The following is a 6710-nucleotide window of genomic DNA, read 5'->3' as shown; positions in this document are numbered from 1 at the left end:
CACAGAACTGTACTTCTGGTAGAGTGCAAGCATTAGTTTCTAAAACTTGGTATTTTGTTTTGCTTCATCTGAATTAGATGCAACATCAGAGGAATAGATTTTATCCAATGTAGCTCAGATGAAAATGTTGAGGTAATGTCGATTGAAATTTGTTTATGGAATGAGGGTGATACATGCACAGTTACCAGTTATACAAGCTTAGATTGCATTCACAGAAGTAGGTCCCTTTGCTGTGGATTGACTAGAATGCTAGCTTTAGCATGAATACTAATAAGAGCTTTAAAAAAAGTGAGAGAAAGAACTCTGTAGTTTTCTTACCTATTCAATAAATAGAAAGGTGACAATCAGACAAAAGAGCAGTACGTTTGACAGCAAGCAGCAGCAAAGGTAAAGAAAACAAACATTTATGGGGCTTTCCAGTTAAATTATATAGATAATGAAAGGACCATAGTTAACATGGCCTGGAACTGCTGTCGACAAAGCACAGCTCAGAGGTTTGTGCCTAAATGTGAAAATGGGAAGTACTCCACACTCTGAAACAGAGTATTTTTGGTTTAACAGAAATATGGTTGAGTAATTAATATAACTGGCACAGATACTGAAGGGTTCAGTATATACTAATTACGTTAGAGACAGCAAAGAGTATATAGATAAGACAGTTTTATTTGGATCAATATCACTGACATGAGTTTTACATGGGATAATGCTGAGACACATTCTAATGTAGAATGTAGTATCTTTAAAGTTGTTAGGGAGAAGAATACTTCTGAAGTTAGGGTCATTATGGAAGATCAGTCCCTAGTTACAAATCTGAGAACAAATATTACTAACAAGGGTAGAGCCCAGTTTTCTCAGAGATGAGAGTAGTCATTTTTCACCACAGTGCCACTGAACCAGCAAGAAGAAATTTTTTGCATTTGATTTTGGTAAGTTGTGAAGACCTTATAGGAGAACTGTTAGCAGAAAAGATCCTTCATTGATTCAGTTTAAATGAAATGTAGATTTGTAGCAGCTTTCATTTTAAAAATAGCAAATTCTGAGGAAATAAGGAAGCTAGACTTGAGAGTTAGAGAACTTGGGGGTTTTTGCAGTCAGAAGTGCCAAAGGATGTGTCTTAACTGGGTAATTCGATAGTTCAAAAAGGATATCTAGATATGCAGAGAACTTAGAATTGAGTAGTCAGTAATGAAAGTCCATTTTAGAAGTTAGAAAGTATTGTGGGAAAGTGAATTTCCTAAAAAGAAGCTGGGTTAAGCTTTTTTCAAGAATTTATGAGAAATTGTAGTAGGTTCTTTAGTCACATGAAAAGAGAGAGGAGAAGGATAGGAGATCATTACCCTGTAACTGTAACATCAAGATTAAAGGTAAAGTCAGGGTGACCTCACAACTAAATGATTACTTTGAGTCAGTTTTCAGTAAGGATATTGATGTTAAACATGGGGCCAAAGACTAGGTGACTAAATAACTAAAAGAGTATATAAAATGGAAATTATGATATCCAAGAGGTAAGGATACTGTGTTCTCAGTAAATGGACCAGGATTTTTTGGTCATAAGGTACAGGATGTGGAAAAAAGAAGCTGGCATATATGAAACTCTGGCCAGGAATTTTACTGACTATCAAACTAGGAATGATACTGGATGAACAGAGAATAACAAGTGGTTTACAAATATTTAAAGAAAAAAAAAATAATCCAAGGAGCCAAACAACTTTATAAAATACTTTATGATATACCTCAGAAGAAAATGTGGAAGTAAATGAATAATGAGCTAGAAAGTGACATGGATTTATCAAATATAGGTTATACTTTCTTGTCTTGACAAAACAGTTGTCCCGCTTGCTGAAGGAAATAGAATACAAAAAGTCAATAATATTCAACTGGGGAAGTATTTATTAAGGAGGAGAAAGTAGGAACTGGTACATGGTTAGAAAGATGTATATGGAACATGAAGAAGGAAATCCCAAACTAGGGTTGGAAACAAGTTGCTTGTAGACTTGCTCTAGGATAGGTTTGGGGGTGGATCTTATTTAACACTCTCATTAATGACTGGTACAACAAGATTTTTGCCAGTGGCATTTGTAGATCACAAAATTGAAATCCATCATCAAAGGAAGATCAAAACATCATGAAAGAGTATCTCTGAGGTCCATGAAGTTACATAAATTGGGGAAAAGATATGTCAGGTTTCTTAGTGATTCTGTATTTATAATATATGGGATGCTTCATCTGAAAGTAACAGAAGAGAACATCAAACCTGTTGATCATAAGACGAATATAAGCTCTAAGTGGGATGAAAAGCCAAATGTGATCCTAGAGTTGTTGAACAAAGTATGTTCAGTGGAGACAGTCACATGAAAACTTTCCTATCTGTGACATTGGTAAAGTGTTATCTGGAATATTGTTCTCTGTTCTGGCCTTTGTAGTACAGAAAGATGAATATAAACATACTGGAATACAAGTAGAAGGTTGCTAGGATGGTCAGGAAAATGGACAATGTATCTTATGTGTTACATAAGAGCTTGTCTAGACAAAGTGAATCAGAAATTGAGAGGGGGTATAATTTCTCTTTATGAATGCATTTGTATGATGGGGAGGAAGGAGCATTAACGAAGAAGAAAAACCGAATGACTGTCACAAGAAAAAAAATCCCCATAAAATGATCTTGAAAAACATTGGGGATGGAAAATAGACTATTAGAGAAGTGAAGTTATGGAACAGCTTTCAATTTCAAAATGAAATATGGTAGAAATCTATGAACGGGATGATGTGTTATTATGTGATATTCTTCTGTGATAGCAGAAGACTGAGTATCATTATCTAGGTCTAATATATCATCCGCCTAACAAAATAGGAGATAAACTTTTGATTGTCATAAATAATTTTTAAATGCACTTCCAGAAATTTTCTTTTATTTGCATTTCTTTCAGTAGGACTCTATTTATACCAACACATGCAGTCTTCTTTAGCTGCTGCTTCTATAAATGAGCTTCTACTTGAAATATTAAAATGTTGTCAGCTTTTCTGAAGAACTCCAAAGTTGCTTTCTGTTTCTGTAATCCTATATATGCCCATAATTCTGTTTGTTTCTAGAAGTTCCATTTCTGTTGTTTGAGTGTTATAACTTCAGTTGTTAGAACTAAAGAACTGGGTTAATGTAAACTCTGACACTGAAGAAGGATGTAAACACTATGAATGGAGTTATTCCATGTTGCCCTAGGAGAAAGCTGAAAATAGTAAGTTAAAATTAAGCAAAGCGAGACAGGTGAATACCAGGAAGCGGAGAAATCCCCATCACAGAGCCATGTAAAACTCCACTGGAAAAATCCCTAACATAAAATGCAGGGAATATAGATTTAGTACTGTAGAGATGAAAAATAACATGATCTGTTTTTTCAGTCTAATCTTGATTTTTTTTTCCCCATGCTATTCTCTTCCTTTCTCTTATCAATGCATTGTTGTGGTATTACAGTATACATTTCCACATAGTGAGTATTCATAACAATGTAAGCACTAAGATGACTAAATACAACTGACTCATAACAAAAGGTGGCAGGGAGAATCACAGTGTAAGGTCATCAGTTAAGCTACAAGCAGGCTTACTGTTTCGACCACCCTGTTGCTGCTGGTACATATTTGTGTCATTAGGCCAATCTATAAATGAAACAGACATTTTTCCTTAAAATCTTAGAGTGAATGAGTCCAATAAAAAGTCTTTGGTTGATTGTTTTGCCCCAAAACCTTCATTACTTTTTTTTTTTTTTTCTGAGCCATTACTACTGCATTCCAGTGCTACTGTATGCCACTGTACTTTGTTCCTGCCTATACACCGTCCTGACCCTCCACTCTGCTTTATTTCCTTTCCTGGCCTAATTCAGAATAAATAGATGAACCTAAGCTTAGTGGATTTTTGTTTTGTATTGATGTGGATTCTTCTGGGAGCTATTTTCATCTTATTTGAAATATCTTGGCTTCCTTCTTATTTGGATTTTCTGTCTTGGCATGAATATTACACTATTATGCTGGTTAGTTGATTTCCAAATCAAATGACTTATGAAATAACCAAAGTAAAATACTCTCATAATGCTGAAATACTTTGTACTGCGCAGTGAAATTTGGAATAATTACCATTTCTGGAGACTCCTTTGTTTTGGGAATAATTGTGGGTTTTTTACTCTAATTATTATAAAGCAAAGTAAAATTATTGGAATGCTGGACATTTTAAACTAAGCACTGGCTACCAAAAAGAAACCTGTATAGCAGCAATCTCAGTTTCCTGGGGTTAGTCTGGTTTGGAGCATAAACTCTGGTATCCGAATTTCACTGGTGTTTCCAATGAGACTGTTTCTGAAGATCCTAGAAATAGTCAGTATTCTTCCCACCTAAGTATGTTATTAACATCTGAGTGTTACTACTTCTTAAAGGTTTAAGAATCAAGCTGAGGAAAGCCAGCACTAGCAGTTCTGTTCCATCTTTGCACTCATCCAAATCCCAGCAGGAGAAACTATAGACTAGACAAGAAAGAGCCTGAATGCAGCCACGCAGACAGAGCATTTGGAGGAAAGGTGCAGAAAGTACTCAGAGCACTGGCCTTTGCTCTCTGGGCTTTTTTGGTGTTACTGTCTGATGGAAGTCTCATGTAAAATGCATGCAGTTTCCAGGGAGCTGGGTCTCTCTTCTCACAGTTGAGTGTCCTAATTGTGGGGTCAGGTTTTACTTGATCTACTCTTCAGCTGATCACACAGTTTTTGACTGCACAAAGCACAGGTAGGCTGCAAGAACAGTGCTGTCAGCTAGTACATCTGCTGGTAACCTAGTAGTTTAGGATAGTGCTCTGTTACAGGGGATCTAATTTTATTGCTCTGCTTGTCTGGGTGAACCTTGACAGGAAGGAAACAAAGACTGGAGGGAAGCACTTGTCCTCTCAGGACAGATACTCCTGAGATTAAGCAGGCATACACAGGACAGTATGGTTACAGTATGGAGAGTTTCCACTCCAGCAAGCAGTCCCTGGAAACAAGAGGTTGCTCTAGCACTAGGACTGAGTAGGGTTTAGGTCCCTAAACCATGAGGTAGTCCTTAGATTCGTGTCTACAACTGGCCTAAAATGTTGCTCTGATTCCTTTTTTTTTTATTACACCTGCCCCCAACATTAGGAAATAATGTTGCCCTTCACTCTCATGGCTAGTGAACAGAGATGTCCTGCCACTAAAATTCACTTTGACCGTTTTCCAGCTGTTTGTCAAAAAAAGTCAGACTGTCTTGTTGTTTAGTTGAAATTTTAAAAAGTGTGTAGGTTATTTTTTTCTTTCTTTGTCCACAAACTATTAACTAATGCAACACAGCATTTTATGCCTTAAGCATAAGCATAATTTGAAAGCAGAGAAACTATTAGTATCTTTAATGTTAAGTAAATACTGTGCAGACTGCATCCAGGCTAGCCAACATCTAGCAAACTGAGGTCTGTATTCCTAAGGGTATCTGGATTTGACACAAAATGAAATTGCTCTTATTAAAAAAACCCTGCCCTATGAATAGCTATTATTATACAGTTTTGTACAACTTTTAAAACTCCATTTTGCTTTAAAAAGGCCATCTTTTATGATATACTAAGCCATTTTACAGTATCATATGACTTTCTTAAAGAGCACTGTGGGATTAGTGTCAGTGAAGGATAACAATAAATATTATAATGTGACAATATGTTAAAATTATTTTGCATGTTTGCATTTTACCTCTGTGTCAGTTTTTAAAAAACACTGGTTTCATAAAAGCATACTTCTTTTTAACGTCCAGTGCTGCAGATGGTTATGAGTTCATTGATATTTATGTTTTCACCAGATATTTTTCTTCTTCACGTTGCTTATGTTTATCTGTGGGAATGGCAAAAAAAAAACCTGGCAGAAAATGAAAGGAAATGTGCCCTAAAAGCTTCACCGAGTGTGGTATTAGTTTAGATGTCTCAACATAATCTTCTGACTGGAAATATGTCATAGAATCAGATGTACTCTTCTAGGACAGAGCTTGAGTGATTTTCCTGTAACCTGCTGACTGATACTTTTGTTGCTGTCCTGTGGGTTAGTATGCTCTGGAATGGATACAGAATGGCCACATCTCATGACTTGCTTGCAACTCTCCATGTTTACTGTGTATGAGTGTTAGCAAGAGAGAGTGTAAATTCAAGACAGCAATTATCATTTTAGTAGTAATCAAAGCCACTAGAAGTAATTAGTCATCACAAAAAAAACAATTAAGGAATAAATTTTTACTACAGTCATCTACAGTGAGGCAGGAAAAGAGCAAAAAGATATCAAAGCAGAGATGCAGCTATTCTATAGTATTTCCCTTGATGTAAATAAACAAGGCATAATGAATTAAAAAAAAAAAAAAAAAAAAAAACATAGAAAAGACTTATGTTAAAGTTAGCATGTCACAACTGCAAGCATGAAGGAAAACGGCATAGGTTAAAAAACCAAAACAAAACACTGCCCAAACTCCGCCCCCGCCCCAACCAACACATGTTATGTCAAGGTGTGTATGAATGTATCAACACATTATAGGTCTTGGAAAAAACCCTACTTCTCTGTTTAGTTTAGTTAAAACTCATGAGCAGATTAAGGAATATGACCTGTTGTCATGGAAGCATCACAACTCTTGATCAATAACTGAATAACTCAATATAATAAGGCATGACTTTTTTCCTTAATGAAAGG

The sequence above is a fragment of the Athene noctua genome, chromosome 3, assembly GCF_965140245.1.
Source record: "Athene noctua chromosome 3, bAthNoc1.hap1.1, whole genome shotgun sequence".
NCBI lineage: Eukaryota > Metazoa > Chordata > Aves > Strigiformes > Strigidae > Athene > Athene noctua.
This window is presented reverse-complemented; position numbering follows the sequence as displayed.